Raw genomic sequence first — 26,468 nt, 5'->3', positions numbered from 1 at the left:
TTAAATAGCTTAGTCCATTCTATAAACTTTACTGTGGAATTTGAGGAAAATAGCTCATTGCCTTTTCTAGATGTTTTAATTATTAAGGGTAATAATGAATTCAAATTTATAATTTACAGAAAACCTACAAATAACTGTTCCTATGTCCACTATTATTCCTCGCATCAAGATAGAGTTAAACTGTTTTCTCATCAATGTTTTTGAGAGCTTTACGTATTTGTAGTCTAGAGTTCATAGATGAGGAAATATCCAAAATTTATGAAATAGCTAATGATCTGAAATACCCAAAAAACGTAATTGATAAATCTTTTAAAATTGCTAGAAATACTTTTTATAATCCAAAAAGGGACAACCAGCCTTATTAAACTAAAAATATGTTGGTTCTCCCTTTCCATGAAAACTTGGTTGATATGCCTTCTCGTCTTAAGACTTTTAATATCAAAGTTGTGTTTAAAAATCTTGATATAGTAAAAAAAAATTTTTGATAAAGAATTCACCCCAAAATTCTGATGGATGTGTCTATAAGATTCCTTGTAAAATTTCCGATAAAGTTTATTATGGTCAAACTGGTAAAGTCTCGAACTAAGATTAAAACAACATAAATATAGCATTAGAACTGGACAAGATTCCAATGTTCTGTTTATTCATGTGAGAGATTTTAACCATCCAATTAATTTTCAAAAAATTGAGAAAATTGCATAGAGCAAGTCCATGGTCGACAGGAATGTAATTGAATCTTGTTTCATAAAAAGCAGTTTTGAAAATAATGTATTTCCTTTGGTTTATATAAATCAGATTCACTTATAATAAAATTTTGGAAGAATTTAATAATACATTCGACAAATAATAAATCGTAATTCTTGGGTAGAGTACTTGGGTTGGAAAAGTATTTTGTTAGTGGAATGTCGTGAAGGACCTAGTTGGGCCAGTGGGCCTCCTGCAGTGCTCCTCCTTTCTTATGAGTCGAGTGTCAGGTGTTGCTTTGTTGTGGGATGTGATGGTGAGGTGTGGTCTCGTCCCTTTATATGCCTTCCCTTGATGTATTGTCTTCATAGTTCCTTGATAATGTGAGAAGTCACAAATGCGCTTGGAATTTCACTATCCTTTCACAGTGGTTGTTTTGCACATTATGATATCACCTGTTTACTGTGATCTTACTATATATATATATATATATATATATATATATATATATATATATATATATATATATATATGCAATAAGATCACAGTAAATAGGTGATTTATATATATGCAAAACAACCACTCTGAAAGAATAGAGAAATTCCAAGCGCTTTCGTGACTACTCACATTATCAAGGAACTATGAAAGTGAAGCATCCAAGGAAGCTATATAAGGGGTCGGCCAGCACCTCATAGTTTGAAATCGCCTGTTTACTGTGATCTAATTGCATATATATATATATATATATATATATATATATATATATATATATATATATATATATATATATATATATATAGATATATATACACACACGGTATATATGCAGCGAGAGAGAGAGAGAGAGCTTAGTAACACTGAGTTAGGTGAAGTGTGTTGACTAATGATAAGTTAGGTAGATATATGTTTACATTAACATGAATGAAAAAAAAATATACCTTTAACAGATAAGAGAAAATTTTAGAAAGGACTTAATGAGTTCTTGCTAACTGACTCAGTTTTACCTATTCGGCACGAAACACACACACACACACACACACACACACACACACACACAAATGCATTTATTGAGAATTTAAAATCTTGAATCCTTTATAATACTACAAACTTCTAAAAATGGCAGTGAGTTATTTTATTCAAACTCTGTGGTTGGAGATAGGTTATTTAACTCAAATAATTCTTTTAAATTTATATTCTGGGGCATTAAGCACAGGACATCATCCACATATCTGCATCATTTACTCTTTTCAGGAGGAATTCTGTTTTGTAATTTATTTAAAACAAAATTCCTTGTACAAATTACTGAGGACAAGTGAAAGAGGTATTCCCAAAACCATATGAAATTTGGGAGTGCAAAATTTATTAAACACAAACTGAAAACCTGGACAACGTTTTGTTGGAGACCAAGCTTAGTTTTTAAGCTTGGAGACCAATCTTAAAAACTGAGCTTGGAGACCAAGCTTAAAAATTAAGCTTGGAGACAAAGCTTAAAAAGTAATTTTCGAGACCAAACTTAAAAACTAAGCTTGGAGACCAAGCTTAAAAGCTTATCTTGGAGACCAAGCTTAAAAGCTTATCTTGGAGACCAAGCTTAAAAACTAAGCTTGGAGACCAAGCTTAAAAACTAAGCTTGGAGACCAAGCTTAAAAACTAAGCTTGGAGACCAAGCTTAAAAACTAAGCTTGGATACCAAGCTTAAAAATTAAGCTTGGAGACCAAGCTTAAAAATTAAGCTTGGAGATCAAGCTTTAAAACCAGGCTTGAAAACCAAGCTTGGAAACCAGGATAAAAAAACAAGCTTGAGAACCTAACTTGGAAACTAAGCTTGGAGACCAAGCTTGATCCCCATACGACATATCTCAATAAAGATTGTGTTCAACAATTGTCATTTTTTTCTCTCCTTTTTGACAAGGGAAGACGAAATAATAATATAAAAGTCGAAAGAAGAGAAGTGTAACCTTCAAAAAGAGGTCAAGGCCTACTTTACTTTTTAAGCATAAACTGATTTCTGTGCAGACGCACGTCAAGTGGGTGGCCTTGATGCCGGCGAGAGGCATCAAGGCCTCCCTTTCCTTGAATCAAACCTGATTATCATTCATTCCTCAGGAGCTGTACGAGACTAAGAGTAAAACACTTAAGAGACTGATTACCTCGACTTTTGCATATACTTCGACAGTCTTCTCATTATGACCTTGAATTTGTATTGATAAATATTGCACATTTGTCTAATTCTTCATCTAGTCGATGTTGTAAACTATGGTATTTATAATAAGCCTTAACAGCAGACGAAGGCTAATGGGAGGGACTCAGGAATGACACTGTTAGAAGAACTTACGTTCAAGGATCACATTATTGCTATTACAGCTGCTACGAAAACGAGAGACTAATATATATATATATAATTAAAAACTTACAAAACATGAGCCAATGATAATATTCTTTAAGTTATTTGTTCTCTCTACCCTGGAACTTTGCTCAACACTAACATAAGAGCAGCGAAATCTCAGAGTAAGAGAATGTACAGAGAGCCTTCACTCTGTATAATTTCAGTCAAACCCCAAATTTTTGGGAATGCCTGAAATCCCTTCAGCTGGACTCTTTAGTCTTTAAGCGAGAAAGATTAATCATAATTTAAACCTAGAAATCCCTCCCTACAAAAGAAATGCTTGGCAGATGGTACAAAATTCCTCCACAGAACAGCAACTGCTTAATGAATATACATTAAGTGGTAACTTAGCAAGTGTAAAGGAACCAAGACTTTTCAACACCTTTCAGACATAGGGAAATTACCAACATATCCTTTAGCTGTCTTCAAGAGGGAACTTAATTTCTCAAATAAGTTCCTAATCAGGCAGGCTGTGGTAGCTACGTTGGACTGCGTGTGGCCGGACAGCACCAACTACCTGGTTGATCAGACCGTCAACATAGAGGTAATGGACTGGGACTGGATCGCAGGGGGCAGTGACCCCTTGAGTTGTCAGCAGGCAAACTACAGTTCATAAATGCAATAATACATACAAGACAAGGAAAGGATGGGGATCGGGAGACACAAAATTCCAATTATTCAAGACCATAAAAAATACCATAGGGAGGCTGGAGCTTCCACCTCCACGTCTTCTGAATAATTCACATAACCTTGCTGCATCTCACACACAAGACGCTAATGTGTGGTGATCCTGTGTATTTTAAATAGGGTATAAAATCTATCATATGTTTTGACGTGATATATAATTGCTTACGTGTCTTTCTAAACCATATAATTGTTTATACGATGGATCAGTCAGCCAAAGGCAAGTATCTGTCCAGTAACCAAATGCACTAGTGATAGGTCATCATCAGAATTCAGAGTAGGTTATGAGAGTAACACTTCCGTTACAACACTGAGTGGATCTTCAAATGACTACATCAGCATGAAAAAAAATATTGATTAGATTATCACATGAGCAACACCCTCGTCACAACACTGACTGGATTATCACATGAGCAACACCCTCGTCACAACACTGACTGGATTATCACATGAGCAACACCCTCGTCACAACACTGACTGGATTATCACATGAGCAACACCCTCGTCACAACACTGACTGGATTATCACATGAGCAACACCCTCGTCACCACACTGACTGGATTATCACATGAGCAACACCCTCGTCACAACACTGACTGCATTATCACATGAGCAACACCCTCGTCACAACACTGACTGGATTATCACATGAGCAACACCCTCGTCACAACACTGACTGGATTATCACATGAGCAACACCCTCGTCACAACACTGACTGGATTATCACATGAGCAACACCCTCGTCACAACACTGACTGCATTATCACATGAGCAACACCCTCGTCACAACACTGACTGGATTATCACATGAGCAACACCCTCGTCACAACACTGACTGGATTATCACATGAGCAACACCCTCGTCACAACACTGACTGGATTATCACATGAGCAACACCCTCGTCACAACACTGAACTGATCATCACAGGACTAACACCCTCGTCAGTACACTGAACGGGTCATCATAGGACTAACACCCTCGTCAGGAGAACACTGAGCGGGTCATCAAATAAATAACACCAACACCCGCGTCACGAAAAATTTCCCATATGCCCTTACTAACAAAATATTGCCACCACCTCATTACTAGTCTTGGAAACTATATTGCTTTGTCCTAGTCCTTTATGTTAATAATAATAATAATATTATTATTATTAAGAATAAAAGCCTCACAACTGTGGCTGCAACAGTTCACAAATAATCCACAAGGGAAGAGGAAATTTCAGACTGTCTCGGCCTGTTCTGGATGTTATCAAAGCACATCTGAGTAATAAGAGCAGTAGTAATAGAAGTACTTTACACTGCTCTTACTAACTCTACCTGTGTTATACTCTCCACCCTCGCTAGTCTCTGATCAAGAATACTAAACCTTTAGCACACCTTGCCTTGCAGCGCTGTATCACGCTTGTGGGTTTTGCGCTTAGTTATAATAATAATAATAATAATAATACAATAAGAGAGGTAGTAAAATAGCAGTACTATTAGAAGTTACTAAACTTTTATATCTAAGTGAAGGTTGTTTGTGTGTTGTTGCTGTGTTTGTTGTTGTGTGTGTTTTGCTGTTGGTGTTTTTGTGTTGCTATTGCTGTCTGGTAGTTGTTGATTGCTGTTGTGTTGACTGTTGTGTTTATTGTTACAGTTGTTGTGACTGTTGTGTGTTGCTGTATTTATTGTTATTGCTGGGTTATTATTTTTGTTATGTTTGTTGTTCTTGTTATATTCATTAGTAAATGCTAAATTAGTGAGTAAGGTAATCAGGTTTGAGCTGAGAGAGCAGAAGGTAACTTCAGTTCCCTGGATCAAGAGCCCTTCCAACTTCATTTAACATGAACTTTGTAACGAGAGCAAACTAGTTAATTTACTCGACACGCCACATGGTGATGACTTAAAGTTGTCGTCCTGCTGGTGATGACTGAAAGTTGTCGTCGTGCTGGTGATGACTGAAAGTTGTCGTCGTGCTGGTGATGACTGAAAGTTGTCGTCGTGCTGGTGATGACTGAAAGTTGTCGTCGTGCTGGTGATGACTGAAAGTTGTCGTCGTGCTGGTGATGACTGAAAGTTGTCGTCGTGCTGGTGACGCCTGAAAGTTGTCGTCCTGCTGAAAGTGTCGTCCTGCTGGTGATGACTGAAAGTTGTCGTCCTGCTGGTGATGACTGAAAGTTGTCGTCCTGCTGGTGATGACTGAAAGTTGTCGTCGCTGGTGATGACTGAAAGTTGTCTCGCTGGTGATGACTGAAAGTTGTCGTCGTGCTGGTGATGACTGAAAGTTGTTGTCCTGCTGGTGATGACTGAAAGTTGTCGTCGTGCTGGTGATGACTGAAAGTTGTCGTCGTGCTGGTGATGACTGAAAGTTGTCGTCGTGCTGGTGATGACTGAAAGTTGTCGTCCTGCTGGTGATGACTGAAAGTTGTCGTCCTGCTGGTGATGACTGAAAGTTGTCGTCGTGCTGGTGATGACTGAAAGTTGTCGTCCTGCTGGTGATGACTGAAAGTTGTCGTCCTGCTGGTGATGACTGAAAGTTGTCGTCCTGCTGGTGATGACTGAAAGTTGTCGTCCTGCTGGTGATGACTGAAAGTTGTCGTCCTGCTGGTGATGACTGAAAGTTGTCGTCCTGCTGGTGATGACTGAAAGTTGTCGTCGTGCTGCTGAAAGTGATGACTGAAAGTTGTCGTCGTGCTGGTGATGACTGAAAGTTGTCGTCCTGCTGGTGATGACTGAAAGTTGTGTTCGTGCTGGTGATGACTGAAAGTGATGACTGAAAGTTGTCGTCCTGCTGGTGATGACTGAAAGTTGTCGTCGTGCTGGTGATGACTGAAAGTTGTCGTCCTCCTGGTGATTGAAAGTTGTTGTCCTGCTGGTGATGACTGAAAGTTGTCGTCGTGCTGGTGATGACTGAAAGTTGTCGTCCTGCTGGTGATGACTGAAAGTTGTCGTCGTGCTGGTGATGACTGAAAGTTGTCGTCGTGCTGGTGATTGAAAGTTGTCGTCGTGCTGGTGATGACTGAAAGTTGTCGTCCTCCTGGTGATGACTGAAAGTTGTCGTCCTGCTGGTGACGACTGAAAGTTGTCGACCTGCTTATGATTGAAAGTTGTCGTCCTGCTGGTGATGACTAAAAGTTGTCGTCCTGCTGGTGATGACTGAAAGTTGTCGTCCTGCTGGTGATGACTGAAAGTTGTCGTCCTCCTGATGATGACTGAAAGTTGTCGTTCTCCTGGTGATGACTGAAAGTTGTCGTCCTCCTGATGATGACTGAAAGTTGTCGTCCTCCTGATGATGACTGAAAGTTGTCGTCCTCCTCGTGATGACTGAAAGTTGTCGTCCTCCTCGTGATGACTGAAAGCTGTCGTCCTGTTGGTGGTGACTGAAAGTTGTCGTCCTGCTGGTGATGACAAAGTTGTCGTCCTGCTGGTGATGACTGAAAGTTGTCGTCCTGCTGGTGATGACTGAAAGTTGTCGTCCTGCTGGTGATGACTGAAAGTTGTCATCCTGCTTGTGATGACTGAAAGTTGTCGTACTCCTGATGATGACTGAAAGCTGTCGTCCTGCTGGTGATGACTGAAAGTTGTCGTCCTGCTGGTGATGGCTGAAAGTTGTCGTCCTCCTGGTGATGACTGAAAGTTGTTGTTCTGCTGGTGATGACTGAAAGTTGTCGTCCTCCTGGTGATGATTGAAATTTGTCGTCCTGCTGGTGATGACTGAAATTTGTCGTCCTGCTGGTGATGACTGAAAGTTGTCGTCCTGCTGGTGATGACTGAAAGTTGTTGTTCTGCTGGTGATGACTGAAAGTTATAGTGAACACTTCAGCTCGTCGTCTTCATCTTAAAACGACTTACACCACTTCACTGTATTGTGTGTAGTGACTCTGTCATTATATATGTAAACCTTATTTGAAATTAATTTCCCTAGTTTTAGTTAATTAAAGAAAACTTATCTAAAAAAAATTGTACCAAAAGTAGAACGTTCACAAACAGACGTAGTTAAATGCGTTAGACAACACTCGATGTGATAATTAGGAAGCGCAATTCACGGTTTAATAATTGTAATCTGATTTTCTCTTGCCTTAATTGGTTTCCATGAGGTAAATTAAGAAGGCTTCTATAGATACACTTCAAACTTTTAATGCCAGGGTGTTGCTAGTGGTCACTATGACTCCTAATCTGATGTTTTTGATGCGATGTTCAGCGTGACGTCTCGACTTACGACGTCTCCACTTACGACGTCTCCACTTACGACGTCTCGACTCTTGAAAATACGTCATAATCCAAGTAAGTTAATCACTTGTATTTTGGCATACTGAAGCCTCTTGAATAGTCACAAAAGTTAAATCCACCTTAAAGCCAGAATATCTTTTAACAATTTCCTATATTTTTCTCTCTTCTTTTATGGGGCGACGGGGCAGGACTATTTTTTCCAAGTTCAACACCACAGATTTTCTTTATTAATAATAAAAATTTGCCATCCAGCAAAAATCATGATTATACAGATTTGTAATCTGGTCAGTCTGAGAAACATCGTTACAAATGGTACACAATAGCATAAGATGAAGAATAAAACGTATGCAACACCTGGGTATCTTTATCCGAAGACGTTTCTTCAACCTGTGATATTATCGGTTCAATAAGCAAGACAGTAGAAGGTGATTAATCTCTCTTGACATAGAATTTCTCCCGCATCTTACTTGCTCAGCTCTGACCAAACCCTTGGGCATGACTTGCTACCACTAGCGGGTCCCGCCCACCTGTGACTTGGCTTCAACTACTGCCCCTCATCTGACTCCAGGATACAAGAGTCCATCGTCCTGTCTATATTTCAGGGACTGATTACCTCATATTCCAGTTTCTTCAAAGATCATCCCTGTATTGAACTGATAAAATTTTTTTTTTAATTTTCTCTTATTTTTTTTTTTTCCATCACTTGTGAAAACCCGATTAAAATACGTATTATATTTTGCTAACTTTATTCCTTGTTATTTAAAAGTTTTACATTTTATATTGTTTAAGTAGGAAGACAACTTAAAATACAAATACTGCAGGATATATCTATGAAACTATTCTATATGATGTGTATTTTCACGGAATTCTGTAATGCCGTTTTCGAGATATTTTAATTAATTGTAGTATTATATTTTTTTAAATTAAAAGCAGAGAAAATTGAGCAAATGCTACGGCATAGTAGAGTAAATGTCCATGAAAATGAGCTTATTGGTCTGTGCTCAACGACTCCATCACTAACACCTAAAAATCATTTTTTTTTTATCTAACAAGAACTAGAAACTGAAATTGGTTGTTCGTCAGGTTAGGTCACAAGAGCATCCCGTGCTAGGTCATGTCTGTAGTGAGATATATACTGTGTGGATCTCCATGACTGAATGATATCCAGTTCTAGCTGTGAAGAATTAAATACCTGTGTAACACCTGGATACATTTATTTGAAGATAATCAGGTGTTTCACATGTCATAATTCCTCGTCTTGCCGGAAATGTATATCATTATTGTAATTTTAGCGGTCTTTAACAGGGACGGTTTCCAGCTCTTAGGCTTCTTGAGGAAGTTGGGTTATAACATCATTAACGGTGACTCGTTAATGATTTCCTTAATGGCGTTTGTGTCCCAGTTTCATGGCTTCACATACTGACCACAAATTTGATCAGTGAGAGGCATGAGCGCCAGCTGGTGGGCCTCGTAATGCGATTGTACTCCAAAAATTTCTGCACACTAAAAAGTAATATCAATATTAATATATTCAGTATTAAATGTCTTAGTCTGCATTATATAACCCATGATTTGCAGAGAGACTAAGGTCTCGCTACATTTACGTACGATTGATCTTCCATCTGAGCGATGTTTGACAAGGATGACCTCAAGCTGCTGGCTCTGTTGAGGATATTGATGTACACATACTGCGCTTCTCGACAGTGTCGAGCTAAAACTAGTTTGTCTTATTTTAGAGATGAACTGCAGCTCCTGGGCCCCTAGTTGATGTTTAACTAGAACTTCTCGGGAGTTTCAGCGTGTTGAGCTACAGTTCCTGGGTCTATAAAGAATTTTGATCTGCTGCTCTTGGAACTCTTAGGAATACCAAAGCCTGGTCATGGACCGGGCCGCGGGGGTGTTGACCCCCGGAACACACTCAAAGTATACTCCTGCAGGTAATACTGAGCCACAGCTAAATGAATGTTAGTTATCGGAGACTAGGGGATAATTCTCAGGGACTCACTGCCAACAAAATACATCTAGTTATGTAATGCTCCATGAACCAACTATTGGAATCTGAAAATACACCATTTGACTGTGCCCTACTGTGAGGATATTACTATACCACACAGCCTACACCGTCACCACCAACACCAGTACCTTCATCACCACCTTATAACTCTCATAACGGCAGCACTTTCGCCAGCACCAAACGCCTTCACCCCCACCACCACAACACTTTCACCCGACCAACAACACCGCAACACCTTCACCATCACCACCACAATACCTTCACCATCACCACCACAATACCTTCACTATCACCACAATACCTTCACTATCACCACCACAATACCTTCACCATCACCATCACAATACCTTCACTATCACCGCCACAATACTTTCACCATCACCACCACAATACCTTCACCATCACAACCACAATACCTTCACCATCACCACCACAATACCTTCACCATCACCACCACAATACCTTCACCATAACCACCACAATACCTTCACCATCACCACCACAATACCTTCACCATCACCACCACAATACCTTCACCATAACCACCACAATACCTTCACCATCACCACCACAATACCTTCACATCACCACCACAACACATTCACCCCACCACCATCACCAAAGCACTTCCACCATTGCTACCACAACACCCATACAACCATCACCATAACACTTTCGCTAACACTTCAACACCTACACCACAACTACAACACTTCACCACCACTACAACACCTTCGCCTCCACTACAGCACGTACACCACCACTACAACACCTACACCACCACTACAACACTTACACCACTACAACACCTACACCCCCACTACAACACAACTACTACAATATCTGTATCTCCACCTTAACACCATCACCACCACAACACCTTCACCGCCACCAACCCACCTTCACAATCACACAAACACCTCAGCACCTTCAGCAGTACAGCAGGCCAGTAGGCCTTCTGCAGTGCTGCTACTGTGTGGGATAACAATGGAGAAGTTTCCTGACAAGGATTACCTCAATACCAAGAAGACGAATTAAACACAATACCAAGAAGACGAATTAAACCACCACCATCACTACTGTAGACGCTTCGACATCCAATGACTGTATTAATACAATATATGGAGGTAATTTAAAGACCGAGGGACTGATTACCTCGACTTCTACTGTCTTCTGTTTTTAATTCTACAATTTTCAGATTATCTCCATGTATTGTGTGGATCAAGTCACTGGATGACGAAACGTCTATGAAATAAAGATACCCAGATGTTGCATATGTGTCTAATTCATCATCTTGGTGAGAGGCTCAGATGTGCTGTAGGATTAATTCGGTCCCAGGACCGAAATGTTTTCTGAAATTGTAGGATATGCTGATGAGCTGTGGTTCCAGGATCCTGACTTCCTGTCTTCCTCAACAAATCTGACTCTCATCTCATCAAAAAAATATATTTTTTAAAGGGTGGACGGGGAAGCCAGCGGAAGGCCTCCGTCAGATGACCAAAACCTCCAGTTACGGGTCATCATATAACTAAGACCCGCGTCCGGAAACACTTGTCCTGTTTCCTGACCAATCTTACTTAACCTAACCGTCATCTCACGACGCTCTCTGTACACACATCGTCTCACCCCAGGTAGATCTGTCTGGTTGTGACTTGATAAAGTCTTCTGTGTGGGTGAAACATTGCTATTAAGGATCGAGTTATACTGCGTTTGTCTCTCCATCGTGACGGTATTTTATAGCGTTTATCTCCAAACACTTTCACCACCACAACTCCATCACCACCACAACACTTCACCCTAACCACAACACCTTCACCACCACCACAATACCTTCACCACCACCACAATACCTTCACCACCACCACCACACTCACAACTATCACTTTCACCACCACAACTCCTTCACCACCACCACAACACTTCACCACCACCACAACTCCTTCACCACCACCACAATACCTTCACCACCACCACAATACCTTCATTACCACAACACCTTCACCACCACCACCACCACCACAATGCCTTCACCATCACAAAACTTTCACGATCACCACAACACCTTCCCTACCACCACAATACCTTCACCACCACACTTTCACCCCTACCAACAAACCTTCACCCCACCACCAAAAATTCACCACCACAACAACTCCTTTACCACTACTAATAGAACACCTTCATGACCACATCTTCACCACAGCATCTTCACCATTATATCACCTTCGACATTACCACAACACCTTCACTACCGATAACACAACACCTTCCTCAGCATTACAACACCTCGGCCACAACACCACCACCACCACCACAACACAACCACCACCATCACAACACCACAACCACCATCACAACACAACCACAGCACCATCATCACAACACAACCACAGCACCATCATCACACCACAACAATCACCATCACCACAACGCAACATAACCACCACCACCACCATCACCACCACCACCATCACCACCATCACCACCACCATCACCACCATCACCACCATCACCACCATCACCATCACCACCATCATCACCACCATCACCACCACCACCATCACCACCATCACCATCACCACCATCATCACCACCATCACCACCACCACCATCACCACCACCACCATCACCACCATCACCACCACCACCATCACCACCACCACCATCACCACCACCATCATCACCACCATCACCACCATCACCACCATCATCACCACCACCATCACCATCACCACCATCACCACCATCACCATCACCACCATCACCACCATCACCACCACCATCACCACCGCCACCATCACCACCACCACCACCATCACCACCACCATCATCACCACCATCACCACCACCATCACCACCGCCACCATCACCACCGCCACCACCATCACCACCACCATCATCACCACCATCACCACCACCATCACCACCGCCACCATCACCACCACCATCACCACCGCCACCATCACCGCTTCACCTTCACAGGTTATATTTTCACTGCCAAAACCCCACATCTTTAATAGTACTATTAAAAGGACACAAGTGCAACTAATGTGACATTTTATTGTGGCAACGTTTCGCTCTCCAGGAGCTTTGTCAAGCTTGACAAAGCTCCTGGAGAGCGAAACGTTGCCACAATAAAATGCCACATTAGTTGCACTTGTGTCCTTTTACTTTACATATTGTCGGTAATTCTACCAACATTATTACAATAGTACTATTCCTACTACTACCACCACCACTAGTACCACCAATACCAATACGACCATCACCACTAATCACCACTACTACCACTAACCACCAATACCACCACCACCACCACCACCAAGCACTACCACCACCAGGTCTTCACCTGGACAACAGACAACAATATAATGTTCACTGAAGACATCAGTAACTCCGCAGTGGAAAAACTTGAAGAATGAAAAACTGGAAAGAATATAAAATAAACTGAAACTGCTCAACAAAGCGAAAGAATGTGAGGGAGTCTGTAATGATAATATATTTACGTTCAAAAATGCAAGGAAAATGAGAGGCTGGCTAACAAGAGATGTCAAGCCAGTGATGATGCTCTTAAAATTCCTTGTTCTCTCTAGACTGAAATATTGCTGCAGGAGACATCGAAGATCTGTAGAATGTCTTTAGAACCTTCACTGCCCGTGTAAATTAAGTACCTAAATTACTGGGAATGACGGAAGTGCCTTGAACTATACTCTCTGGAATGCGCTGTATCACCCTTACAGGTTTAACGCTTGGTTATGATTGTATTACTGTATTCTCTGGAACGTAGGCAATAAGCATACGTCATAATTTACACCTGGAAATTTTTGGACTAACTGGTCTCAAATCTGCATACCGAAATTGTTCCTTACAAAAGCAAGAGCTACAGTAGACAGTGCAAAATATATTCAATGAAAAACTGCGGAGCAACGAGTATATTGTACGCTAAAAGATAACGCAATAAGTGTAAAGTGACCAAGACTTTTTCAACAACCTCCAGTTCATACATAAAGAGAATTACCAAAATGACCCTGAGCTGTCTTCAACTAGATAAGTTCCTCAAGTTAGTTCCTGATCAGCCGGGCTGTTGTACCTATATTGGGATGCAAGCGGTAGCACCAACAGCCTGGTTAATCAAGCTATCATTCAGAAACCCTCATATGAAACCAGACCAAGGGAGCAGTGACCCCTGAAATTGTTTTTAGATAACCTTCAGTGACCCACACATTCACCATTACCCCCCCCCGTCACACCATCACCACAATCACCATAACCACCATACACTATAACCGCTACCATACGCTATAACCACTACCATACGCTCTAGCCATACATGCTATAACCACCACCATATGCTATCACCATAAAAACCACTACCACAACCAGCAGAACAACCACAATCACCCAAAAAAATCCACTTGAACCACCTCCCTCCCCCCCGTCTTTTCTCAAGTTACCATCACTATCACCACCACCACCACCGCTACCACCACTACCACACCAACCACTAGTAACCACCACCACCACACCAACCACTAGTAACCACCACCACCACACCAACCACCCTTAACCACTACCACCAATCACTAAAAACAATCAATTATCACTACCAGTTACCACCACCAGTCACCACCAACACCACACACCATCAGAAGATAACACCACACGCAGCAACACAACAATACACCATCAATCACCTGTACTTAATACCACTACCACACCATCAATACCAAGCAGCAGAATTAACCTTAAAAATCAAACCAGGTTGTGAAAAGATGCAAGAGTTCATTCCTCGTATCTGAAGTGGTTAAAAAACGAATTTGTTTTAATCATCCTTTACATTTTCTTTATTTCCAAACATAGGGTTTATTTTGATAGATTCTATGTGAACTGTATGAAGTATTATGAAAAAGTATTAATATTCAGGACAATGTATGATTATAGGTGTGCATGTGCTGAGCATTTGTTTGTAAATCGTCAGTGCAATGTTTCAAAACATTTGAATGTCATTTCCAGCCTGATTAATGAGGACGTCAACAATGGTGTGTGACCACAGACCAGAAAGTAGTGTCACTCTGGAATGCGGTCACGTGCATATCACGGGTATGTACAGTATTTCAGTCTTCATGAAAAAGAATATTGCTTCAGTTTATTACTGATATATTGTATAAGGAAGGCTTAGTGACGCACTGATGTATAGTTGACCCAAGAGGACTGCGAGAAGCATAGTTATGAAAACTGAAATACTGGCAAGCTAACAGCAGGAATAACAATACCACTAGCAGCAGCACTAGGAATACCACTAGCAGCAGCACTAGGAATACCACTAGCAGCAGCACTAGGAATACCACTAGCACTAGGAATACCACTAGCACTAGGAATACCACTAGCAGCAGCACTAGGAATACCACTAGCAGCAGCACTAGGAATACCACTAGCAGCAGCACTAGGAATACCACTAGCAGCAGCACTAGGAATACCACTAGAGGCAGTAGCACTACCCCCACCGTCATCAACTGCCATCACCACCACCCCACAAGCAGTAGCACCACAGATATCACTACAACTACCATTACTGTCAACAACACACCAGCACTACTCCCTGAACAACTATAACTAACAGTAATAGCACCACCACCACACCTATCATCACCAACAACTGCAACAGCAGCGAAGCGATGGTGGTGGGTGGGTCCAACACACTAGTATTGGAAACAACCACCACATTAATCACACATTCACTGCTAAAAGACAGTACCATCGCGGTTGTGTTGATAAGGACCCCACAGAGTATATTAACATTAGTGTGCTCACCATGACTGTCTCCTGGGTGAGGCTGCCTCGCCACCTGAACATCACACCTCTTGATGTATAATTCAACACTTCTCAACACTCAGTCACTAAAAAACATCCTGGTTCACTATCGTTGAGAACCATCTCAAAATAAGAGTCCATTTTTATTTTCCTTAGTTATATGTATAAATATTACACAATTATATTGCAAGATTTTTTCCCTTGCATAAATAAAGCTCAAGACAACGTGAGAAAATCGTGTTCAACTCGAAGTCATTACAAGAAATGAAAACAAGATGCACTTAAATTTTTGCCTCCTGCTTCGACCTTATTTTTGTAAGCACTGTTGCGTGGAGTCACGCTGGGCTGGCTCTCTGGTGTGGCAAGCACCTCACGCACGGCTTTTAACTTACACGAAGAGCACTAGTTTAAGGGTAGTCACTGATTTACATTTGCCAAGTCAAATCTGTGGCGAGTTGGCGGCACCTCTCTCGCCTGGATGCTGCTTCAGGAGGATGCTTGCCTATCCCAGCCCACACTCTCCTACTGCACTACCTTCACACATCTCTCCAGAATTATTATAATCCCGATTTTCAAATTATCCAGTATACACTGGTCTTTAATTATATATCTAGTAAGTAATGTGAATAGTCAATACACGAAAGCCATTAGTTGTGTAGTAGAGTGGGTGTGTCGTACGGCTGGCGCGTGTATTGATTGTGGCGGCGAGCCCACAATCAATAGCAAGGAGCTGGTTGAGGGGAAATATGGCCATGAAGGTTCACTTTGCAGAGCTGCTGACACATACACACACACATACACACACACACACACGCACACACAAACCAGGTGTAGATAAGTGTTTGAAACCCACGAGCACCAGGTGTGTGAGGCTGGAAAGCGAGGGAGAGGGTGGCTGGATTGCCTTGTTGACCTGCGCATCTCTCATCTCTTTTATGCTTAAAGATGATGGCAGCCACAACACCAGCCACTTGCCTGATGACGGCCGCCCTTGCCACAGCCTCCCCCGGTCCTGTCGTACGCCCACGCCCACACCCTCTCACACTCACACCCATCACACTCACACCCATCACTCTTCATCTCATCCTCACGTTGCCTGGATTTGCACGGCACCGCGCTGCCAGACGTGCTGCGACCTTCAATAAGCTCATTTGTAGTTAAATATAAACTAATGCAAGTTTATATATAACATACCATATAAATATACATTTTATTTGGCCAAAGTGACAAGGAGGGAACCCACTGGTGTAACATAGATGATTGTGAGTACACAAGAGAGGTAAGTTTGGTTAAGTGGCCTGACCACTTTGCGTAATTTTAAGAGAGTGGTTTTTGTCACATAGTTGCGTCAAGTATCTCACTTAACCTAACTTATTTTAGCTTCAAATAAGCAAGAATGTGTTTTTCTTTTATAGTTTCTTGGGGCGTTCAGAATTTGACGTTCTTAGTAGCATGTGAAAACGGAAAATGAAAGGAGTGGTTGTATTTCTCTCTCTCACACACACACACACACACACACACACACACACACACACACACACACACACACACATACGTACGTTCGTCCCTCACACAATCATTACACTCACGTCACACACCATGACATCTACACACGTCGAACATCATCACAATCGCACACATCACACACCATCACACTCACACCCGTCACACACCATCACATTCACACACATACACCATCACATTCACACCCGTCACACAAACATATAATTCACACGACCATCACATTAATACTTGTCACATTCACTCCCACCACATATTCGTCACACTTTCACTCGTCACACTCACACCTGAGATCCATCAAATTTACACCCGTCACACACACACACACACACACACACACACACACACACACACACACACACACACACACACACACTCAGATAAGTACAAATATGTAAGTACAAATAGGTAAGTACACACACCAGTCATCTCTTACGAGTCACACACTGGTTCCCTCTCAGATCCATCCCTCTCAGATCAGTCCCTTTCATCTGTCCCTTTCATATTCGCTCCTATCATATTTATCCCATTCATATCAGTTCTTATTATATTCACCTTTTCAAGCCATCTCTCTTATATCTGTTTTTCTCCCATCCGGCTCTTTCATATCCGTCCCTCTAACACCCGTCCCTCTCGTCTCTGTTTCTTTTATATCCATCTCTTTCATATCCGTTCTTCTCGCATCTGTCAGTCTCATATCCGTTCTTTTATGTTCATATTGTTCATTTCTCTCTCTCATATTCTTCCCTGTCATATCCATCCCTCTCACACATGTCCGTCTCTCTCACTTGTCTCTCTCACACCTGCCCCTCTCTCTCTCACTTGTCCCTCTCACACCTGTCCCCCTCTCTCATTTGTCTCTCACACCTTGTAGAGCACATGTCTATGAAAAAATTATTACGAACCTACTGAAAGTCTACAACAGGCTAAGGTCATTCAGGAAAGTAGAAGTAATAGTAGATTCTTCTATTAAAAGATTGCACTTAACATTGCATCACTACATCACAAGAGATTAACCTACATACTGGGAAGCATACAAGGATAAAAGGAAGGAAACTTCACTGAAAAGAGGAAGGATGTATCTAGATGGATGAATTTCATGACAGAATTATTTCCCTCAGGGACCTGTTTGGGGACCTGTAATTTTTTTTTGATAAACATCAGTGATACGTCTTATTCAGTAATCCATCTTATTCTTATTTACCAGTGATGTAAGTCTAATGAGAGTGATTACATGAGAAAAGTGAAGGCTATACAGTCATTTAGAATGACTTCAGGAGTGTTCGGACAGGCTGTAATCCTTGAATCGAACCAAACGTCATGTTATGAGTATCTTAGAAGAATATGGGATGTGGACTACAGAAGAGAAGAAAGTCACAGTGGCAAACTTAATACCAGAGGTGCACATCAGCCCAGCAACCACAGCGGCGTACACGGGACCGGTCAAATTAAAAATGTCATTCAGGTACCTTAACTAAGCCTTTTTAGAATATGTATATGGCATGTATGAAGCTTAACATAGAATACCTAATACCAGTATTACACTTTGTCCAGCAATGTTCTCAGAGATGGAGCAAATGACCAAAGAAATCACACCCAACAACTCTGAAGGAGAAGAAACTAGGGAGGACAAGATCAACATCTAAGAGATACTCAGACAAGATTATAAGGCAAACAGTGTTTAAAAAAGAGAGATCGCGGACAAGAGGACATAGAATGAATCTACAGGTGTGAACGAGATAAGGACATCAGAGAATGTTTTTCCATACTGATGGTAGTTAGAAAGTGCAGCGATCTGATTAAGGAAAATATTAAAGCAGATTCTCAGCAGTTTTTAGATGAAGTTTGCTAGGAATCATGAGATCAGGAATAATATATGTCCATTAACAATTAACTGACAAGTAGAGCCAAGAGAATAAACTACTATAGTAATTATAGAAAATATTAAAACTCAGAAGATTGCATTAATTCAGGGTTAAAAAATGGAAAGTTTCCTAAGAAAGATGAATCTCGAAATTTGAAAAAAGGGATTAAACGGCGTATTTTCAAAGTGATTAAGAAATTCTCTTTACTAAAGAAAAATTTGGTCAGCGAGAAGAGGTCAAGAATGTTAGACTGGGGAAAATGTCTTCAGCGGGGTTCCACAAGAATCACTACTTGCGCCAATAATTCAAGGTCGTTATAGTTATTTATTTGCACTGGTAAGGTCGCAAGTTCGGTCTCAAGTCCTTAATTTTTTTTAACTTCACGACAAAATGAGATTCTTATTTCACATTCACATTGCATATAAACAATTTACCATGAGTTTATTTGCAGATATAAACAATTTGTAAAATAAATGAGTGAAATAACTGTAAATCCCTATAAGATAATTTTCTCGTTGAGTGTATAGAGAAATGGATGATTTTTTGATGTAAATACTAAGTTGTACGTAACATTATTATTATTATTATTATTATTATTATTATTATTTTTATTATTAAGGGGGAAGCGCTAAACCCGGAGGATTATATAGCACCTGGGGGGGGGATGTGGAAGGCATTCAGGTTTAATTCGGGGAACTGGAGCACAGATCCAATTCCCTAAATCAAGAGCCCCTCACCAACATCAAGGAACCTTCCTTGAGGGGTTGCACGTAACAGAAGTAGAGCACAGCATCGTATTACTACGATGTTGAGGGTCAATAAAAACAATAATGTCTTAAGAAAATGAACGGGAGCATATTGTACCATATGAACTCTTCTCCCAGTGTTGTAGAGGTATATATGACTCAGTGTTGTAGAGGTATATATGACTGTGTTGTAAAGGTATATATGACTCAGTGGTGTAGAGGCATATATGACTCAGTGTTGTAGAGGTATATATGACTCAGTGTTGTAGAGGTATATATGACTGTGTTGTAAAGGTATATATGACTCAGTGTTGTAGAGGTATATATGACTCAGTGTTGTAGAGGTATATATGACTCAGTGTTGTAGAGGTATATATGACTCAGTGTTGTAGAGGTATATATGACTCAGTGTTGTAGAGGCATATATGACTCAGTGTTGTAGAGGCATATATGACTCAGTGTTGTAGAGGGATATATGACTCAGTGTTGTAGAGGCATATATGACTCAGTGTTGTAGAGGCATATATGACTCAGTGGTGTAGAGGCATATATGACTCAGTGTTGTAGAGGCATATATGACTCAGTGTTGTAGAGGCATATATGACTCAGTGTTGTAGAGGCATATATGACTCAGTGGTGTAGAGGCATATATGACTCAGTGTTGTAGAGGCATATATGACTCAGTGTTGTAGAGGGATATATGACTCAGTGTTGTAGAGGCATATATGACTCAGTGTTGTAGAGGCATATATGACTCAGTGGTGAGGCATAGACTCAGTGTTGTATATATGACTCAGTGTTGTAGAGGCATATATGACTCAGTGGTGTAGAGGCATATATGACTCAGATGTGTAGAGGCATATATGACTCAGTGTTGTAGAGGCATATATGACTCAGTGTTGTAGAGGGATATATGACTCAGTGTTGTAGAGGCATATATGACTCAGTGGTGTAGAGGCATATATGACTCAGTGTTGTAGAGGGATATATGACTCAGTGGTGTAGAGGCATATATGACTCAGTGTTGTAGAGGCATATATGACTCAGTGTTGTAGAGGGATATATGACTCAGTGGTGTAGAGGCATATATGACTCAGTGTAGAGGCATATATGACTCAGTGTTGTAGAGGCATATATGACTCAGTGTTGTAGAGGGATATATGACTCAGTGTTGTAGAGGCATATATGACTCAGTGTTGTAGAGGCATATATGACTCAGTGGTGTAGAGGCATATATGACTCAGTGTTGTAGAGGCATATATGACTCAGTGGTGTAGAGGCATATATGACTCAGTGGTGTAGAGGCATATATGACTCCCAGTGGTGTAGAAGCATATGTGACTCCCAGTGGTGTAGAGGCATTAATGACTCAGTGTTGTAGAGGCATATATGACTCAGTGGTGTAGAGGCATATATGACTGTGTTGTAGAGGCATATATGACTCAGTGTTGTAGAGGCATATATGACTCAGTGGTGTAGAGGCATATATGACTCAGTGTTGTAGAGGCATATATGACTCAGTGTTGTAGAGGCATATATGACTCAGTGTTGTAGAGGCGTATATGACTCAGTGTTGTAGAGGCGTATATGACTCAGTGTTGTAGAGGCGTATATGACTCAGTGTTGCAGAGGCGTATATGACTCAGTGTTGTAGAGGCGTATATGACTCAGTGTTGTAGAGGCGTATATGACTCAGTGGTGTAGAGGCATATATGAATCAGTGTTGTAGAGGCGTATATGACTCAGTGGTGTAGAGGCATATATGACTCAGTGTTGTAGAGGCGTATATGACTCAGTGTTGTAGAGGCGTATATGACTCAGTGTTGTAGAGGCGTATATGACTCAGTGTTGTAGAGGCGTATATGACTCAGTGGTGTAGAGGCATATATGACTCAGTGTTGTAGAGGCGTATATGACTCAGTGTTGTAGAGGCATATATGACTCAGTGTTGTAGAGGCATATATGACTCAGTGTTGTAGAGGCATATATGACTCAGTGGTGTAGAGGCATATATGACTCAGTGTTGTAGAGGCATATATGACTCAGTGTTGTAGAGGCATATATGACTCAGTGTTGTAGAGGCATATATGACTCAGTGTTGTAGAGGTATATATGACTCAGTGGTGTAGAGGCATATATGACTCAGTGGTGTAGAGGCATATATGACTCAGTGGTGTAGAGGCATATATGACTTCCAGTGGTGTAGAGGCATATATGACTTCCAGTGGTGTAGAGGCATATATGACTCAGTGGTGTAGAGGCATATATGACTTCCAGTGGTGTAGAGGCAGATATGACTCAGTGGTGTAGAGGCATATGTACCTCTCAGTGGTGTAGAGGCATATATGACTCAGTGGTGTAGAGGCATATGTACCTCTCAGTGGTGTAGAGGCATATATGACTCCCAGTGGTGTAGAGGCATATGTAGCTCTCAGTGGTGAAGAGGCATATATGACTCCCAGTGGTGAAGAGGCATATGAGACTCCCAGTGGTGTAGAGGCATATGTAGCTCTCAGTGGTGTACAGGCATGTATGGCTTCCAGTGGTGTAGAGGCATGTATGGCTTCCATTGGTGTAGAGGCATATATGACTCAGGGGTGTAGAGGCATATATGGTTCCCAGTGGTGTAGAGGCATATATGACTCAGTGGTGTGGAGGCATATGTGGCTCTCAGTGGTGTAGAGGCATATATGACTCAGTGGTGTAGAGGCATATGTCGCTCTCAGTGGTGTAGAGGCATTTGTAACTCTGTGATGTAGAGGCATATATCGCTCTCAGTGGTATAGAGGCATACATAGCTCTCAGTGGTTTAGAGACATATGACTTCCTGTGGTGCAGAGGCATATACGGCTCTCAGTCGTGTAGAGGCATATATGGCTCTCAGTGGTGAAGAGGTATATATAGGTCTCAGTGGTGTAGAGGCATATATGGCTCTCAGTGGTGTAGAGGTATATATGGCTCTCAGACGTGTAGAGGCATATATGGCTCTGTCGTGTAGAGGCATATATCGCTCTCAGTGGTGTAGAGGCATGACTCACGAAATCGTAATGACACGATTGCAAACAAACCATACCACGGGCGGGATTGAACCCGCGGTCAGAAAGTCTCAAAACTCCAGACCGTCGCGTTAGCCACTGCACCAGCTAGCCACAGTAAGATTTGTCCAACTAGGTATATTTCTACACCATAGGAAGGTTAGCATAGGCACCACTGTGACCACAAATACAAATTTTTACAGACGAATCTCCAGCTAGCATGGCCGTGACGAACTCTAGCTCAAGTCCCCTATGCTAACCTTCCTATGGTGTAGAAATATACCTAGTTGGACGAATCTTATTGTGGCTAGCTGGTCCAGTGGCTAACGCGACGGTCTGGAGTTTTGAGACTGACTGCGGGTTCAACCCGCCCGTGGTATGGTCTGTGTTGATGCATATATGGCTTTCAGTGGTGTAGAGGTATATATGGCTCTCAGACGTGTAGAGTCTTATATGGCTCTCAGTGGTGTTGAGGCATATATGGCTCCCAGTGTTAAGAACATGAGAGAGAAGAAACACTGCAGTAGGCCTACTGGCCCATGCGAGGCAGGTCCAAGTCTCCTACCGGCTTAAGCCAGTGCCCCAACCTAGTCAGGTCAGGTCACATTCACTCAAGGAAGGAATACGGCAACTGACCTAGTAGCATAAGCTAATCAGGTCCAACTCACACCCACCCACATCCACTCGTGTATTTATCTAACTTATTTTTAAAAGTACACAACGTTTTAGCCTCTATAACTGTACTCGGGAGTTTGCTCCACTCATCCACAACTCTATTACCAAACTAGTTCTTTCTTATGTCCTTCCTGAATCTGAATTTTTCCAACTTAAAACCATTGCTGCGAGTCCTGTCTTGGCTGGATATTTTCAGCACGCTATTTACATCCCCTTTATTTATTCCTGTCTTTCATTTATACACCTCGATCATATCCCCCCTAATTCTACGCCTTTCGAGAGAGTGCAGATTGAGGGCCCTCAGTCTATCCTCATAGGGAAGATTTGTGATTCATGAGATCAACTTTGTCATCCTCCTCTGTACGTTTTCCAGAGCATTTATATCCATTCTGTAATACGGTGAACAAAACTGAGCAGCATAATCTAAATGAAGCCTAAGCAAGGATATATAGAGTTGAGGAACAACCTGAGGACTCCTATTATTTATGCTTCTTGATATGAAGCCAAGGATTCTGTTACCTTTATTGCGAACGCTTATGCAATGTTGTTTTGGTTTCAGATTACTGCTAACCAGAACTCCTAAATCTTTTTCGCAATCCGTAATATTAAGATCTACATGATTTAGTTTATATGTGGCATGGTTATTTTCCTATCCAACATTTAGAACTTTGCATTTGTCTATAATTAAACTGCATCTGCCATTTCTACAATACTGCATCAGTCTATTCAAATCTTCCTGGGGTGCTCAATTAATGTCCTCATCAGAGTTAATTCGACAGTCTATTTTGGTGTCATCGCAAACTTGCTTATGTCGCTCTTTATGCCCTCATCGATGTCGTTTATGTAGATTGTGAACAACAGGGGGCCAAACACTGACCCCTGTGGAACACCGCTCGTGACGCTTCCCATATATGACTCCCAGTGGTGTAGAGGCATGTATGGCTCCCAGTTGTGTAGAGGCATATATGGCTCTCAGTGGAGTAGAGGCATATATTGTTCTCAGTGGTTTAGAGGCATACATGGCTCTCAGTGGTTTAGAGGCATACATGGCTCTCGGTGGTTTAGAGGCATATATGGCTCTCAGTTGTTTAGAGGCATATATGACTGTCAGTGTTGTAGAGGCATATATGGCTCTGTGGTGTAGAGGCATATATGGCTCTCTGGTGTAGAGGCATATATGGCTCCCAGTGGTGTAGAAGCATATGTGACTCCCAGTGGTGTAGAGGCATATATGGCTCTCAGTGGTGTGGAGGCACATGTGGCTCCCAGTGGTGTGGAGGCACATATGGCTCCCAGTGGTGTAGAGACATATATGGCTGTCAGTGTAGAGGCATATATGGCTCTCAGTGGTGTAGAAACATATATGGCTCTCAGTGGTGTAGAGGCATATTTAGCTCTCAGTGGTGTAAAGGCATATTTGGCTCCCAGTGGTGTAGAGGCATATATGGCTCTCAGTGGTGTAGAGAGATATATGGCTCTCAGTGGTGTAGAGGCATATATGGCTCTCAGTGGTGTAGAGAGATATATGGCTCTCAGTGGTGTAGAGGCATATATGGCTCTCAGTGGTGTAGAGAGATATATGGCTCTCAGTGGTTTAGAGGCATATATGGCTCTCAGTGGTGTAGATATATGGCTCCCAGTGGTCTAGAGAAATATGACTCACAGTGGTGTAGACACATGTATAGCTCTCAGTGACGCAGAGGCATATATGGCTCCCAGTGGTGTAGAGAGTTTATTCAGCTCCCAGAGGTGTAGAGGCATATACGATTCCCACTGGTGTAGAGAGTTTATTCAGCTCCCAGTGGTGTAGAGGCATATACGGCTCCCAGTGGTGTAGAGGCATATACGGTTCCCAGTGGTGTAGAGAGTTTATTCAGTTCCCAGTGGTGTAGAGGAATATACGGCTCCCAGTGGTGTAGAGGATTATACGGCTCCCAGTGGTGCAGAGGCATATACGGTTCCCAGTGGTGTAGAGAGTTTATACGGCTCCCAGTGGTGTAGAAGGCTCATCAGGTTCCCAGTGGTGAAGAAGGTTTAAACGGTTCCCAATGGTGAAGAAGGTTTATTGAGTTCCCAGTGGTGTAGAAGGTTTATACAGTTCATAGTGGTGTAGAGAACTTACACGGTTTCCAGTAGTGTAGAAGGCTTATACGGTTTCCAGTAGTGTAGAAGGCTTATACAGTTTCCAGTGGTGTAAAAGGCTTATACGGTTTCCAGTGGTGTAAAAGGCTTATACGGTTTCCAGTAGTGTAGAAGGCTTATACGGTTTCTAGTAGTGTAGAAGGCTTATACGGTTTCCAGTGGTGTAAAAGGCTTATACGGTTTCCAGTAGTGTAGAAGGCTTATACGGTTTCCAGTGGTGTAAAAGGCTTATACGGTTTCCAGTGGTGTAGAAAGCTTATACTGTTTCCAGTGGTGTAGAAGGCTTATACTGTTTCCAGTGGTGTAGAAGGCTTATACGGTTTCCAGTAGTGTAGAAAGCTTATACTGTTTCCAGTGGCTTATACTGTTTCCAGATCAATGTTTTTTACAACCATAATAGTTTTGCGCTTTAGTTCTTGGAACTTCCAGCATCAATAGTATTTCTTTTGGGGTGTTACTGGATAATATCGAGATGTGGGGATGAAAGCAGCATCCAGAATAATTTATTAAACAGAGTGAAAAATGTAAGTTAATGTCCAGATGCCTACCGGCAGCGTAGGTGGCTATATAAGGTGATGCCAAGTCTTTTCATAAAATAATATGCTGGCCCGTGGGCTGGCTGCACAGCGGAGGGAGAGGAAGGGATATATCTTATTGCTCACTAATCGCGAGTGCCCATCGATAGTCCTA

The 26,468-nt window shown here is 41.7% G+C and overlaps 1 protein-coding gene across 1 annotated transcript in view; it reads right to left on the bottom strand.

Moving 5' to 3' along the window:
* LOC128701094 (TWiK family of potassium channels protein 7) overlaps positions 1–16,259 on the bottom strand; it is a 438,324-nt gene extending 422,065 nt beyond the window's left edge. The window contains exon 1 of the mRNA XM_070100646.1: positions 15,795–16,259. The gene's annotated coding sequence lies outside the window, so the exon portion shown is untranslated. The remainder of the gene's footprint in view (positions 1–15,794) is intronic.
* Positions 16,260–26,468: the final 10,209 nt, after the last annotated feature.

The sequence above is a fragment of the Cherax quadricarinatus genome, chromosome 73, assembly GCF_038502225.1.
Source record: "Cherax quadricarinatus isolate ZL_2023a chromosome 73, ASM3850222v1, whole genome shotgun sequence".
NCBI classification, from domain to species: domain Eukaryota; kingdom Metazoa; phylum Arthropoda; class Malacostraca; order Decapoda; family Parastacidae; genus Cherax; species Cherax quadricarinatus.
This window is presented reverse-complemented; position numbering and strand designations above follow the sequence as displayed.